The sequence below is a fragment of the Heteronotia binoei genome, chromosome 1, assembly GCF_032191835.1.
Source record: "Heteronotia binoei isolate CCM8104 ecotype False Entrance Well chromosome 1, APGP_CSIRO_Hbin_v1, whole genome shotgun sequence".
Lineage (NCBI taxonomy): Eukaryota > Metazoa > Chordata > Lepidosauria > Squamata > Gekkonidae > Heteronotia > Heteronotia binoei.
In genome coordinates, this window is record NC_083223.1 from 34343562 (window position 1) to 34358252 (window position 14691).

Consider the following 14691-nt stretch of genomic DNA (forward strand, 5'->3'; position numbering starts at 1 on the left):
ATCAAGCACTGAAATCTAGAAGTTCAGAATGGTAAAAAAAAATACAGTTTTATTCACACCACATACCTCATCTTGATTTGCAAAATATTCCACTACATCCCCACCCAATCAGCTATAGCTGCCAAAAGTCCAAAAACTCCTCTTTAAAGGAGGAGCTGGGGAAGCATCAACACCGTAATATATCCACATCCCTGCTGAGCATTGTGGCGGTGTGGAACAGCAGGGAAAGGCTGAACTTTTAATCCACACCTCTTCACAGATATCTGTACAACTTGTAGTAATGCTGGGGAAGCATCAACACCGTAATATATCCACATCTTGAGAGAAGGAATGGGAAATGGTGGATTGATATAAAAAGTTTTGACAGCTAACCTGATAAAAGTTTCTACTTTTGAGCAGGGCTGTAGCCAACAGCGGGGTCACAGGGGAGGTGCCCCCTATAGAATTTGCAGAACCCTGACTCAGTCCTCCCTTTCAGTGAGAGTACTGCAGATTCTAAGGGGGCACTGCCCCTGTGCCCTCCCACTGGCTGCGGCCCTGCTTTTGAGGGTGCAAAATTAGCTCCTCTGGCCAAGGAGGCTCACTGGGTCTTGAATTTTGTTCTAGATTGAGCTATCATGGGATTGAGCCTACTTCATTCAGATTTACTTTGTCAGTTCACTGAATCTGAAGAAGTGAATTCAAGTTTATGGAAATCTAAGCTAGAATAGAAACTAGTTTTTAAGGTGTCATAAGAACTCTGTTTATTTTTGCTGCCCCCTGGACATTGACAACAGCGGCTCTCTCAAATGACTTCCCTAACATTTTTGTCAGTACCAATTTCCCTGGCTAACAGAGACCCCCAGAGGCAGATGGAGCGGGAGTGAAAATAAGATCTTAAGTGATGCTCAACTTGTGATGCCACCAAGTGCACAAGCACTGAATTTCGTAGAAACACTGTGCTATAATAAATGAAACTCGATGGCAGCAAACATAATCAAAGGTATTCTGGTTAAATATCTGAACTTATCACCTACAATGGGACCATTTTCTGTCTGCTATGAGAAGTATGGTACCACTACAAATTCCCAAAGTGTTCTTGGAGGCTGTAAGTTTCCAACATGCAATGAGAAATCAAGAGGCTCAGTTATATTCTGTTAAGTCAAATCTATACTTGGGAGTATGACAGCAGATGCTAGGAAGCTGGTTTTAGCTCAAACCTAGCTGGTAAAAGCCAGACAAAAAAGGCTGGATTCCTTGTTGGCTACAATTATTTAAAATGATACTGGATAACCACAAACCTTCAAATCTATGCTCAGCCATTACCTAAACAAAAACAAAACATAAAATGTAGATTCTACAAATAGTTATTTCATCACCTCCATCCTTCCATTTTGGGGCAAGGTGGTTTTGGACTCTTCCATTCTGGCTTTTGGGCTATACCCAGCACAAACTGAATTTGCCTGGAAAGCTAGTCTTGCTACTTCCAGTATTGTTAAGCATGAACTCTTGACTGTTATATCTGCAGTAGCTGGCTGGTGTCCCTAAGACTGCTCAAGTGGTCCCACTGCTGAGGAGGTACAAAGACATTTTTGTTCATAACCCCTCGACCCTTCAATCAGAACCTGCATATTTCTTTGTCTCCCAGTCCCACTCACTAGGTATACAATCCTACTAGTTGAAACGGAGGTACAGATGAATTAACCTTTCATGCTAGCAACACAGAACTCTTATTTCCAACTCTACTAAGTCCTGCAGTAGGGTTGCTTAGAGCCAGTATGGCTGGTGACCAAGTGAAGGCAAGCTACATGCTATAATTCAAGTTGTCATGGTGAGCTAGCCTTGGGAACCCCCACCTTGCTTGACATACTGTCTGATACTTTTTGGCACTGTCTCCCAGTCCTGTTGAATTGCTTCTTGGATCCCTTATGCTATTTTATTGCATTGGTCAGACACTGTGTAAGCCACCCTGAGTCTTAATAAGGCAGGCAGGCAGGCAGGCTATACAGTAAATAAACAACCAATAATAAAAGGTTGTTCAATCTCCTTTGGTCACTCACTCTGTATCACATCCTGGGATTCTCCCAAATCCATCACTGTCCTGGCAAATGAAATTACCTTAGCAGCCAGCAACGCTTTTCATCAGCACATCTGGCCAAGACTACAACTGTTATTGTCAAGAGTCAGACCTGATTGCAGGCAATTATATGCCTTGCTGTGATACTCTGAAGGCATCGCAGATATTATGTGAAACACAGTGGCCCACCTCAGATGTGTCCAGACCTTTATGTCCACTGCAATCACTAATATCAACAGGAAGTACCCAGTAGCACTTCATTACTATACAGGTATAAAGAACACAATTCCTAAGGGCATTTTCTCAGTGATTGTATGCACCTTTGAGGCATGTTCTGAAAACAGTCCATTTGGGACTAATACTATAGCGTTTTTTGTTAGCAGTGTAGCTCAATCTGTACGGAGCTTTAATACTCTCTTCTTAGCCTGTACCTCACCAAGTTTTAGGAATAAAATCCAAACCTAGAATAATAATAATAATTCCAAGTGACTGGACATACTGGAAGATTTGTAAAGTTTATTTATTTTTTAAATTTTAATGCCACCTTTCCACCCAAATATGGATTCCAAGGTGGCAAACACCAGGCATTAAAAATTTAAACAATAAAGGGGCTATTTAGCCCATACAGGTCAGTTTCCACTCACAGACCTTCTCTCTTCCTGTCTTGCAAAGTTTATCATGTTTTCTGATCTGCTGACATATAAAACTAATCTACGCATTGCTTGATATATTTAATAAGAAATGGGGTGAGTTGGGAAAATGTGTATCAAGTCAAATTACAACGCTGTGACTAATTCAAAACTAAAATCAACTGAAAATACCAAGCAGCAACCAACAGGATGTTTCCTAGAATTCTGTACAGTTATATTCTATACTGAAATCAAATCAACTTACTTCAAATCTCCCTGCCTCTATTAGGAGACACTATACAAGAACTATCCTGCAGCATAACTCAAAAGACAGTTCTTCCCTGACATATCACACAAGAACATATTATTCTTTCATCCATTTTTTAAAAATGAAATACATTCAAGGAAAGACAGAATCTTACAGCCCAGTTCTATGCCTAGGATTGGGCTGTAAACTACACATCTGGAAATTAACTCTCCTTGGAAAACTTAAGCATTTTGCCTGGGCTAGAAATAACAAGGAAGAGTATATTTATCTGTTAAAGAACTGCTCCTTAATTTCCAGTTTCCTTTAGGAACATTATTTATGAGCTACAAAAACAAAAAAGTCAGGTGAAAGAAGAAGCAAACTAAGCCAAGGCTGAACAGCAGATGACCAAACACATACCAAGAGGAGGGATGGGTACAAATGACAGAAGGGTACAGTACACAAAAGACAAATGTCCTAATCATGTTCCTCAGGAAAACACTGGACAAAAAAAAATTAAAGACTTTGAGCAAGATTTTCACAGCTTGCAGATATTCAAGAACAGACGGTGGCGATTCTACCAAATTCTAGGCAATACAGGCATTGAATATCCTGAGCAGGTAACACAGCACAGTTGTACACACCTTCTCTGTAGCTTATCACCAAAGTCACTTGCAGCATTTTACCCTACAACCATCTTGGTGTGATTTTTAATTTCACGTGCTCTTTCTCACTACTCATAGCACACTGCAATCTATAGGCTGTACAACATGGGGTAATACGTAGGATTTCATGATCTTTTATGTGACTCTATTATTCTGTAATTTTCCAGGATAAATCTAGCAACATGCAGAAGGCATGGCCCTTAGTTTTGCTGCAGCAATGATTACCCTTCTTTTAAAAAGAAAACGGAATTCACTGTTCTGTAGGTGCTGGACACCTGAAGTCTGGCTATCATTCATTAGATATATAACTAAAAGTAACAAAGAACTTGAATTCTACCCCCTTACTCCACTACATTTAGGCGAAAACCAGTAACCGTTGCTCTATTTGTAGTCATGACAACCATAAAATATTCTACTCAAGCAATAATTCACATTGAACGTTTGCTCATGGGTTCTGGTTGTCAAGAGAAAGCTCAAAACACCATAAACATGCTTCCGAAGATGCAGAAGACCAATTCACATACTGAAAACTTGGGAGCCTAGAGAACTTCCAAGTACATGGCTCCATTCAAGTCTACCAACAAATGGCTGAAGTTCTCCAACAGTGGCATATAAAGTGCTTAGAATATGGCTCTAATACTCATTGATTCAGCTGATGAGAACAGTCTGTTTTTCGGTGGAGAGTTGTAATAAATAGACCATTCCTCTGCATTTACTAAGCTGGCTGCTGTACTCAACAAGGCGTGTGTTGAAGCAGCCGTTCCAAAGAAGCACTCTTGGACTTTAAAAAGATCCCATAAACACTGTTCCAGTTACATGAACATTTAGTTCACATCACCCTACATAAGCCAGAAGTCCAATGTTACGTTTTGTCACAAGCTGAGAAAAATCCTTCCACAGACAGCCACAGTGAGGGGCAGGTTACACGGAGAAGAATAAAGCCTCTGCTGCAGCATCAAATTAGACCAGGTAACCCACTGTGCATAACTGAAGTTTCAAACTGTTGAATAAAGGTAAAATATGGTTGGACTTCATTTTTCTAAAGAAAATGCAATTACCATTTCAGTCATACCAAACAGCCATAGTTGCCTGATTATTAAAAAAAAAAAAAAACATTTTAAGAGAAGAGAACATGATATTGCTTCTCTCATACAAATCATATCAAGGAGCATGTAAAGTTTCAACAAACTGCTAGTTATAAGAGACAATGCTGATATTTGTGATCTAAAACCCCCATCAGATTGCTTTAAGAAGCCCTCAAAATTCTCTGATGAACAGTAAAATGTTTTTAAAATTGCCATTTTTGGGGGGGAGTACTTTTATAAGATTATAAAGCTTTACTGATATAAAGTTTTAAACAATAACGTTTATGAATTCATCTATAAATTAGGGGCTTCCGTGCTCACTTGCAAATCACTTACAAATCTCAGTCACATTCCAAAAACAAAAACAACAGACCTTAGACACCTTTTCATAATACAAACCACCTTTAGTTTGCAACTGACTGTTTTCCTAAAATGTCTTTAATTATTAAAATATTAGCAAACACACAAAAAAGCAAATTGCTCCCATAGTAAGTGAAAGAATGCACATTATTAAAGTATTACTTATTAAATTCCTCAACAAGACACAGCAGGGAAGATAAGAAACAAGGCTTTTTAAAAGCCACCAATTGTCCTGATATTTGTTGAGAAGCATGTCCAATGAAGTTCAATGAAACTTATGCAGGATTCCAGACCAAGAAATTCTTAGATGCACATACAACTATCCTTCTTTTAACTTTGACAGTACTGCCCAGAGTCTCCAAGGTACTGTGCAAAATACAGAAGTTATCTGATCCCTCATGATCTACATCAGACAGGACAGAAGGAGGGGACAGGAAAGAGAAGGATAGCTTGAGAATGAACAGCTGAAGCAAGTTGAAGGAGAGTCAAGACAGCATCAGAAAGCTAGTGCATACCTCAAAGTTAGGAAGGCTGCTCAAATCTGCTTTCTAAATAAACCCCAAATGCATTTGAAAATAAACTTTAAAAAAAATGTGTGAACAATGACAGACAGGAACCAGGAAAGACTTGGCAGATTTAATTCTGTGGGAGACTGTCGTTTTTTATTCCTTTCAAGACAGTTTTAATTAAAGATAGCCTCTGCCTTCTGGTGATGATGGATGTTTTTGCAGTGGATTGTGCGCTCCCCCATTCCCATTTTAGAAAAAGACATCTACGAAAATCCCTTACAAGCACCGCATTAGATGCATGCCAAAAAAGCCCTTCGGGAAACAAGATGCTCCAGTGTCTCCTTCGTTCAGACTACATCCCCCTAAACCTATATCTACCTACCCGTATATATATATATATATATATATATATATATATATATATATATATATATATATATATATATATATATATATATATATATATATATATATATATATATATATATATATATATATATGGGGTGAGATGTTCCCCCCATCACACACACACACACCCCCCCCCCCCCCCCCCCCAAGTTGGAAGGTTTGTAATACACGGCAGAGAGCGAGAGAGTGTGGCTGATCAGGGTAGCGGAACTGTGGAAGAGGGGACAGGGTGGCTGCCAAAGAACCCCCCTCCTGTTACCTCAGAGCACCCCCGTGCTACTGCTGCTGGTCTTGCACCTCCCCAACAGCCGAGCAGGAAGTTTTTTCCATGCAAGGCAGCGAGCGCAGGCGCAAGGGATTCGTTAGCCAGCCGTTCAATCCACTGGAGGCTACTTACCCCGAAGCTGGTAGTACAACAACAGAAGCCAGGCGCGGGGAGCGCACAAGGTGTGTGTCAAGAGAGCCTCCTCGCAAATTCCTGGCGGGGCGGGGGGGGCCTTTCCACACAAGGAGGAGGCGCAAGGGACCCCCCCCCCCCCGCCACACACACACGCGCATCTCTAGCTATCAACACGGGCTCCTCCAGGGTCTTACCTTTCTCCTCCGGCTGGTGCGCGCAGCAGGGGTGGGGGACACGCACAAGGCTGCGTGTCCTTGGCCGGCCGGCCGGCGAGCGGCGGGTTCCTCCCTCCCGCCCCCCACCCCGGCCGCTTTCTTCTTGCTTTCCCCCCTTCTTCTTCTTTTTCTTCTTCTTCTTCTTTCAGGCTGGCGGAGGAGGAGGATGCACAGAAGCAGCGCGGAGGGGAGGCGGCGGCGACGGAGGAGGAGGAGGCGGCGGCGGCGGCTTATGCATTGCAGCCTCTCTGCCCTCCTCCCTTAGCGCAAAGCCCCACACCGCTGGGGCTGCCGCGCGACTCCCCCAGCCAGGAGGACGAGGCGGCGGCGGCGGCGCTGGTGCTGCTGGTGGCGGCGGCGAGGCTGGCTACGCACAAGGGGAGACGGCTGGAGCTGCTGCAGAGGGGCTACCATGCTCCCTTCTGGCTCCCTCCTAGTCACATACTGGCCGCTTTAGCTGGCGAGGGAGGCGGCCTCGGTGCCCGAGCGAGGGGCGGGCAAAACCAATCACGGGCGCGGGAGGGAGGGACGAGGCAGGAGAGGCGGGGACACGCGGCGCTTTCTCTCCCTAGCCCCCTTCCCGATGTGTCAACCCAACCCAGCCTCCCCCCTCATGGGGAGGGGTTTGCAGCGGGCAATTTGCACGCCAGAGCGAGCTGCCAGCCGCCCGGGATGGTTTGGCCCAGGCTGGCCTCTTCCGACCCCGAGACCACCGGCCCCCTCCCGCCCTTTTTGTGTTGTGTTTTGGGGTTTGCCTCCTGCTCCTGGCAGGCAGCTGGCCTCGGTGCCCGCTCTGCCAGCCATCCTGCAGGAAAGCGAGCCAAGCCTGCACGCAGGGGAGGTTTGTTCTCGATGGAGGGGATGCAGAGCGGGGAGCGCGGAAAAGGGGAGGCTGGGGACCCCACTTCTGCTAAAGTTCCGCCCGCCCAGCAAGAGGGGAGGGGGAAACAGAGCAGCTCCCATGGAGGGTGGAGGAGAGAAGCAGCCACCTGATCCCACGGGGGTAGGCATGCAATGCATCGCGCTCTCGCTCTCCACCGCGGGCACTCGGGCTGACTCATGCATGCTTTATATAGACACGCTGGACTGTATTTCCCGGGGACTTTCTAACTCGAGGGCGCGCGCACGGGGGGGGGGAGGCATTATGCGCTTCTGGCTTCCCGGGAGCCCCCCCCCAGGCGCCCCGCCCCCCCCCCCCCCCCCGCCGGGACGTGCCTCTCGCGACCGGCGGCCCAGGTGCTGCTGGGGAGTCGTGAAAGCCGACTCGAGGTCGAGGAAGAGATCGGTTTGCACCTGGCTAAGAGATGGGGCCGAGCACGCTGCGCCGTAGCTGTCCTTCTGAGCCATTTGTTGCGCCCGGGCGGAAAGGCGACGTTTCCTTGTCACTTGGGCGATAGCTTTGCTGCCGGAGGGTTGCAACGCATGCCGCTTTATTCGGAAGTCGGGTCACTACCGGGGCTTATTCCCCAGGACGTGGGGGGCATAGTCGCTTTTGAGGAAGGCGGGGGGAGGACTTCCAATCCCCTCAAAGTCAGCCGAGGCGAGTTGGCCGCGTAGTTCCTCCCCCTCCCCATTTATCCTGTTAACCCTGTTATTATACCAGGGCAATCGATAATGTCTTCCACAAGAACTTCATGTCGTCACGTTTTTAACAATTACACCGGGAGTATTAGATCTGATCCTTGTCTATACTGGACACAGTCCAAATGCAGAAATTCAAAGGCAGTGGAGTCCATTGAAATGAATTGGCTAGCCCACTTAACTCTTGTTGGGATTGGGCCCTCCCAGCATTTTGTTCATTGCTTCTGTCTCTTCTCAGATGCCAGCAGTGGCAGATTTTTTGAGTGGGGGCAGGTATATTTTTCCAATACAGAAAATCTGGCTGTTGGATAAGAGCAGTTTAATTGACTTCCATAGATCTTCTCCAGTGTAAGTGGTTTGTAGATTGCGGCTCTTGATTTCAGCTTTATCAAACCACGCTTGGGGGGGGGGGGAATTCCCTCTTGTTTGAATTGCCTAGTGCAGACAGATGTGCTCGAACATGCTGAAAGTCATAATAGCAATCAGCGAAGATGAGGAGGGAGAGGAGAAGTATGGAAATCAGCAGCTTGCACAAATGGCTAATGAAAGGAAAAGAGTGAGGTTTAAATAAAGGACAGACACTTTTTTAAAATGGCTGTAAGGAAAGGAGATGGCATTGAAAAGGTAATTTCTCCTTCCTCTCCTGCATTTGTAGACATATATTGCCATTATTGCTGTTATTACTATTGAAATTATTTTAGCTTGAATGCAGCCGCACTGCCTGGAATGGGAAAACGTGATCCTTTTCCTGTAGACAATACATTTGAAGCGTCTTGACATTGAACTCGTCAGACTCCAGCCGCTGAAGTGTGATGTGTGGGGATCAGAAGTTCAGAGCTGTTTGCATGTGAATTATTTAATGAACATACACACGGAAACACTCTCCTGAGCCCCATGCCATTTTTCTTAGGCTCTTTTAAAGGGAGAGAGAGAGAGATCAGTTAAAATACTCTTTGGCCTAGCAGACTGTTACTTACCCATTGCATACACTTGACCTGGAATCGCATGAGAAACCACAGTGGGGCTGTTGACCTGGTAAGCGTCATGGCAGTCTCTCTGTGGCATCCAAATGTTCACAGGGTGGCTTCGAGGCAGGAGAGGACATGGAATGGAAATTCTTGGGAACCCACGTACAGTTTTATGCAGAGCTCTTAAAGAAAACAGCTTGCTTTACTGGCAATACAAAGGCTGCCTAGCCCTCAGAATGCAGGCTAAGGATTTCAAACCATTTTCTGCGCCTTAAAAATAATAAACAGTTTGAACCTACAATAATTTGTAACCTACATTTGTTTATTTAGCTCATTTATCCCAGTTCTCCCAAAGATGTACAATGGGGTGCAATGGGGTACAATGATAATAATGATAATAAAAGCAATGTACAATGAAATTTATAAAAAGTAAGTGTGTGTGTATATATATATGCAATTACAAATTAAGTGGCAGTGTCAAAAGCCCTTCAGAATAATCACATGTTACATAACATGGATTCTCAGGCAGAAGCCATCCAAAAAACTTGAGGAAGGCTGTCTATAGAACAGGAGCAGCCACTGTAAATGGGCTGCTATCCAGCAGTTGCCATCATGACTGCCCAGTAAAAGGGCAGCTCAAGAATCAAGGCTAATGGCAAGTTGATATGAGGACAGCAGACAGTCCTGCAGGTATGAAGGTAGTTGGCCTTTCATCTCAGTTTCTGAGAAAAAATCACCTGCTAATGAATACAACACAGAGACCTAGATTCTATGAAGAAAGTGGAAATTCCCTTTTAGACACAAATTATGTGTAATTTATAATGCTGCTTTCCTTGAGGCAGTCTGAACCACTGTCTACATTTTTAATAAAAGGGACAAGACCCTTTCTTCCTTCAGACCTGTGGACATCCTTACCCCAGATCATTAAGCCAACAATTATCCAGAGCTTGCAAAGAGTATTATAGCGTACAAGTGGGAACCCGCAAGGACTTGTGGGAGGCACCTCACTTCCCCTTCTCCAACTATTTCCTCTTTCCGTTTCCTGAAAGACCCCAGAGTCTTTCCCCTATTCCTGCTCCCTTCTCTTCTAGGGTTGTCAGCCTCTGGTTGGGGGCTGGAAAATTCCTGGAATCACAACAGATCTCCCAACCACAGGGATCAGTTCCCCCTTAGGGTTGCCTGATCAAGGTTGGGAAATATCTGGAGATTTGGGGTGGAGCTTTATGAGGGCAAGCTTTGGGAAGTGAAGCAACCTAAGCAGGGTATAATGCCATAAAGTCCACGCTCCAAAGCAGCCATTTTCTCCAGGGGAACTGATCTCTCTCATCTGGAGAGCAGTTGTAATTCTAGGGGATCTGCAGCTCCACCTGGAGATTGGCAATCCTAGTTCCCCTGGGGAGTGGTGTCTTGCATTGTACCCTTCTGAGGTCCCTCCCTGGGTTCTGCCCTCCACATTTCTAGGAATTTCCTAACCTCTTTCCCTTTTCTCAGCAATTCCCATATCTTCTCCCTGCCTCATTCTCTCCTCAGCTGTTCACCAACCTACCTTTTATCTGCCTTTCATCTTCAGCTATATTTATTCTTTATTTACTTCATTTACACCCCACATTTCTCCACAGTAGGATCAAAGCAGCTTACATTATTGTCTTCTTTTATCCACACAACAACCCTGTGAGGTAGGTTAGGCTGAAAATATGCAACTGGTGCAAAATCACTGCCAAGCACTGATATTTCTCAATAATCAGTCTTTTGTTGCTAAATCAAAAGTTGTTTTATTGTAGAAACTCAGAAGCTTTACCAAGGACAGAATCCTTGGAAGTAAAGACATATACATGGTTACATAGTTACTATATGGGATTACTTCAAAGGATAGTATACAGATGCAATTTGAGTCATGGGTTCAAAGGCTGCTATATAGTATCTCTTTTATTACTAAGGAATTTAGGTTATTAAAAACATTTCCCTTTCTCACACTTCTCCGAGACCTGATAAGAACTGTCTGTGTGAATCCGGGGGAGAGGCACCTCACAGCTTTACCAGCCAGGATGTAGTGTAAACATCCTTGGGCTAGATAGATTTACTGCTTGCCCAAACGTAAAGAAAAGGGGGGCGGTGGATACTAGTGGCCTGCTCTCTGTCTAAGAAACCATCATGGCTCTTAGAAATATGCATGCTTGACAATCACACAATGAGTTTCACAGCAAGATGGGGATTTGAACCTGGGTCTCATGGACACTACTCTGAAACTGTAATCACTACACTACACTTGCTTTCATAGGGTGTCTGTAGGACCAAATGAACAGTAGCAGCCATCTGAGCCTAGTTTAGTCATGCAATTTGAGACATATCAAGTCACTGAGAGGTTGCTGTTAAGCCCAGTGTTGCCAGCCTCCAGGTGGGACCTAGAAATATCCCAGAATTACAATTGAATGCCAAATGACAGATCTGTCCTCCTGGAGAAAATGACTGCTTTGGAAGGGGGAATTATATGGCATTATATTTGGCTGAGGCCGTTCTCCTCCCCAAATCCTACGCTGCTCAAATTCTACCCCAAAATCTCCAGGAATTTTCCAACTTGGACTAACAACCCTAGCCAGGCCTGGTCTCTATGAGTTCTCCCTCAAAGGCCAAATTAGGGGTGGAATGGATGCTGCCCCCTCTCCCTACCTTTTACTTATAGAAACTGAAGCCTAGAATACTGTGGTTGTCTAGCAGCAGCCTCTGAGAGAATCCATTGCTTAAAGCAGCAGGTGAGCCTTTTTATCATTTACAGATTTTTAAACTGCTGGCTGTTTTTTTTTTCTGTTTTTACATTTCACATTTTCTGCAAACCGAGGGGAAAGAACTGTTGCCCATTCACAACTAGCGGAGTGCAAAAAAGGGGGGATTAATTGGATTCGGAAATATACTGGGCCAAAAAATTTGGAATACCATATATTTTTAAATACGGGTACTCGGAATAGCCGCATATACGGTAGATGTGCGGCTATTTCCGAATCTACAGCCCCATTATACCCTATGGCCATTGAAATCAATGGCAAAATAGGGTATATTGGAAGCCGCCTGAAGGGGAGGGGGTTTGAGGGAGAGCCCCCAAATTTGCAGGGGACCTTCAAGGGACTCTCCCCTACAAGCCCCCAAGTCCCAAAAAGATTGGGCCAGGGGGCCCCATTCCAGGGGCACCCAAAGAGGGTGCCCAGTCCCACCATTATACCCTATGGTCCATTGAAATCAATGGCAACATAGGACATAATTAGAGGCTACTGGGGGGCAGGGGGGTTGAGGGAGAGCCCCCAAAACTGCTGGGAACCCGCAGGGGACTCTCCCCTACAAAACCCCCAAGTCCCAAAAAGTTTGGGCCAGGGGGTCCAATTCCTGCAGCACCCAAAGCCAAACCTAATTTCACACCAGAGAATCTCTATAGGACCCAAATGCACTACATCTGTCTGTCTCCTCTGTGAACCCTGCTGGCCTGGAACCAATATATACCCAGTTGCCAACATCGCTGCCACACAAAATATAATCTGCTCAAGGTCTGCTCTGCAGACCTGGCTGCAGCAAACCCAGATGCCAGCTCTCCAGCCCTGCCCCAAACAACATGGGGAGAGCTGGCCAAGCACAACAAGCATGCTGGCTCTGGGTCTCTCACCCAGGTGCCAGCTTCCCTGCCACACAGAACACACAATCTACAGATGCCAGCTCTCCAAGCATGCTGGTTCTGGGTCTCTCACCCAGGTGCCAGCTTCCCTGCCACAGAACACACAATCTACAGATGCCAGCTCTCCAGCCCTGCCCCAAACAACGCAGGGAGAGCTGGCCAAGCACAACAAGCCTGCTAGTTCTGGGTCTCTCACCCAGGTGCCAGCTTCCCTGCCACACAGAACACACAATCTACAGATGCCAGCTCTCCAGCCCTGCCCCAAATAACACAACTCTCAAACAAGAGAAGTGGTGGACCACACCAAGCTCCACATCATTCTGTATCTGACACAAAGCAAGAAGCATTTAGACTTACCTTGAGTGATGGATGGTTGGCTTGTCCAAGCTCTTTTGCGTTACCCAGGGTGCACCACGAAGAGGCGAGCCAGAGTTGCACCCCAAATGAGGCACCTCCCTCTTTCTTCCTCCTACCCCTGGGAAAAAAACCTGGGTTATCCTGCTGGGCCTGTGGATGCTGTCGGTTACAGTTGGGGGCTGCAGTAGCCCTTTCAGTATTATTAGGCATGTGTGGATGGGGAATGGGGAAATTTGGATTGCTTTTCAGATTTTAAACCAGCATTCACTTTTGGTTTGGGGATGGCTGAGGGGTGGGGGTGGGGAATGCACTGCCAATCAATTTGTGAGTGAGTTTTTGGACTGTCTTTGGACTCTAGTCTGTTTTTAGTGGGAGAGCATTTTACAACCACCTTCCAAGCGTGGGTAAGAGAGGATGCAGGCACAAGTAGGTGCTCACTTCATTCACTCTCAAAGTCTACGTTCGGGGAGCCGAACAGAGGCAAGTTGACCTTCAGGAAGACCAACTGCTCAGCTGTCCAGGGTTGCAGGCGATTGTGATGTGGGCAGACAATGTCGCCCATAAGTGAAAAGACGTGCTCACTCTACACGCTCATCGGTGGGCATGAGAGGAACACCTTGGCCATGGAGGAGAGGGCCGGCCAGACCCCCTCCTTCGTGACCCAGTAGTCCTAAGGAGATGTTTCCTGTGACTTGTTGGGCTCTGAAAGATAGTCCCTCACCATCGCAGCACCCGTCTCTGGTCTCAAGGGCCTACCACTCCCAGAGGGGCCAACGAGCTGCCCGATGAGTGTCATCTCAGGACTCTTCGTGGCGTGAGTCTGGTGGGAAACACTGTCTAGCCAGGGAGGTTGGGGATGAACAGCAGTGGAAGTGGCAGATGAGCTGCTTCCACCCCCCTTCTCCTCAGTTACCAACACTGGGCCCACCTGACACTGCAATGCTCGACCTTCTGGGAGAGCTCATCTCGCCAGCAATCAAGCTCATTGCCTTTAAGACGTGGGTCTAACATAGTCGCCATCATGTAGACCTTATCCTGGGTGAAAGTCTGAAAGCAGGCCTCAAGCCCTTCCTGCAGCCTAACAACCAGGGCGCGCACTGCTGGAAGAACGTCTGCATGGCCTTGAGCTGGTACTAGAAATGAGGCCAGGTCCCCACGGGCCATCTGGACCATGGGGACAACCAGTGCGATGCTCACCGTGTCAGACGAGAGCATTTCTGTGTGGGTCTTGAAGGGCCCAAGAACCTCCACAGTCTGAGAAATGACCACCCAATCCTCTTGGGTGAGATAGTTCTCATCCAGAAAGACCCTCGTCTCAGAGACAAAGGCATCCAGGGCTGCTCTCTGCTCCACCATGCGCTCCAGTGTGGCACAGGTGGAGTTCCAGTGTGTGCTGACGTCACCGATAAGGCGGTGCCCTGGCACGCCTGTCAGTGTCTGTTTCTCATGCAGCAGATACAATTCCATATTGCTGCGTGAGAAGTGACCCGTGATGTGCCGACACTTCTGGAGTAGAAGTTGGTACTAATGGGTCGCAGCTAGAAATGGACGAT

The 14691-nt window shown here is 46.3% G+C and overlaps 1 protein-coding gene across 1 annotated transcript in view; it reads right to left on the reverse strand.

Annotated features, from left to right (window-relative positions):
• The window catches only part of KLHL29 (kelch like family member 29), a 713901-nt gene extending 707279 nt beyond the window's left edge, over positions 1-6622 (reverse strand). The window contains exon 1 of the mRNA XM_060233441.1: positions 6554-6622. The gene's annotated coding sequence lies outside the window, so the exon portion shown is untranslated. The remainder of the gene's footprint in view (positions 1-6553) is intronic.
• Between the last annotated feature and the right edge of the window lie 8069 nt (positions 6623-14691).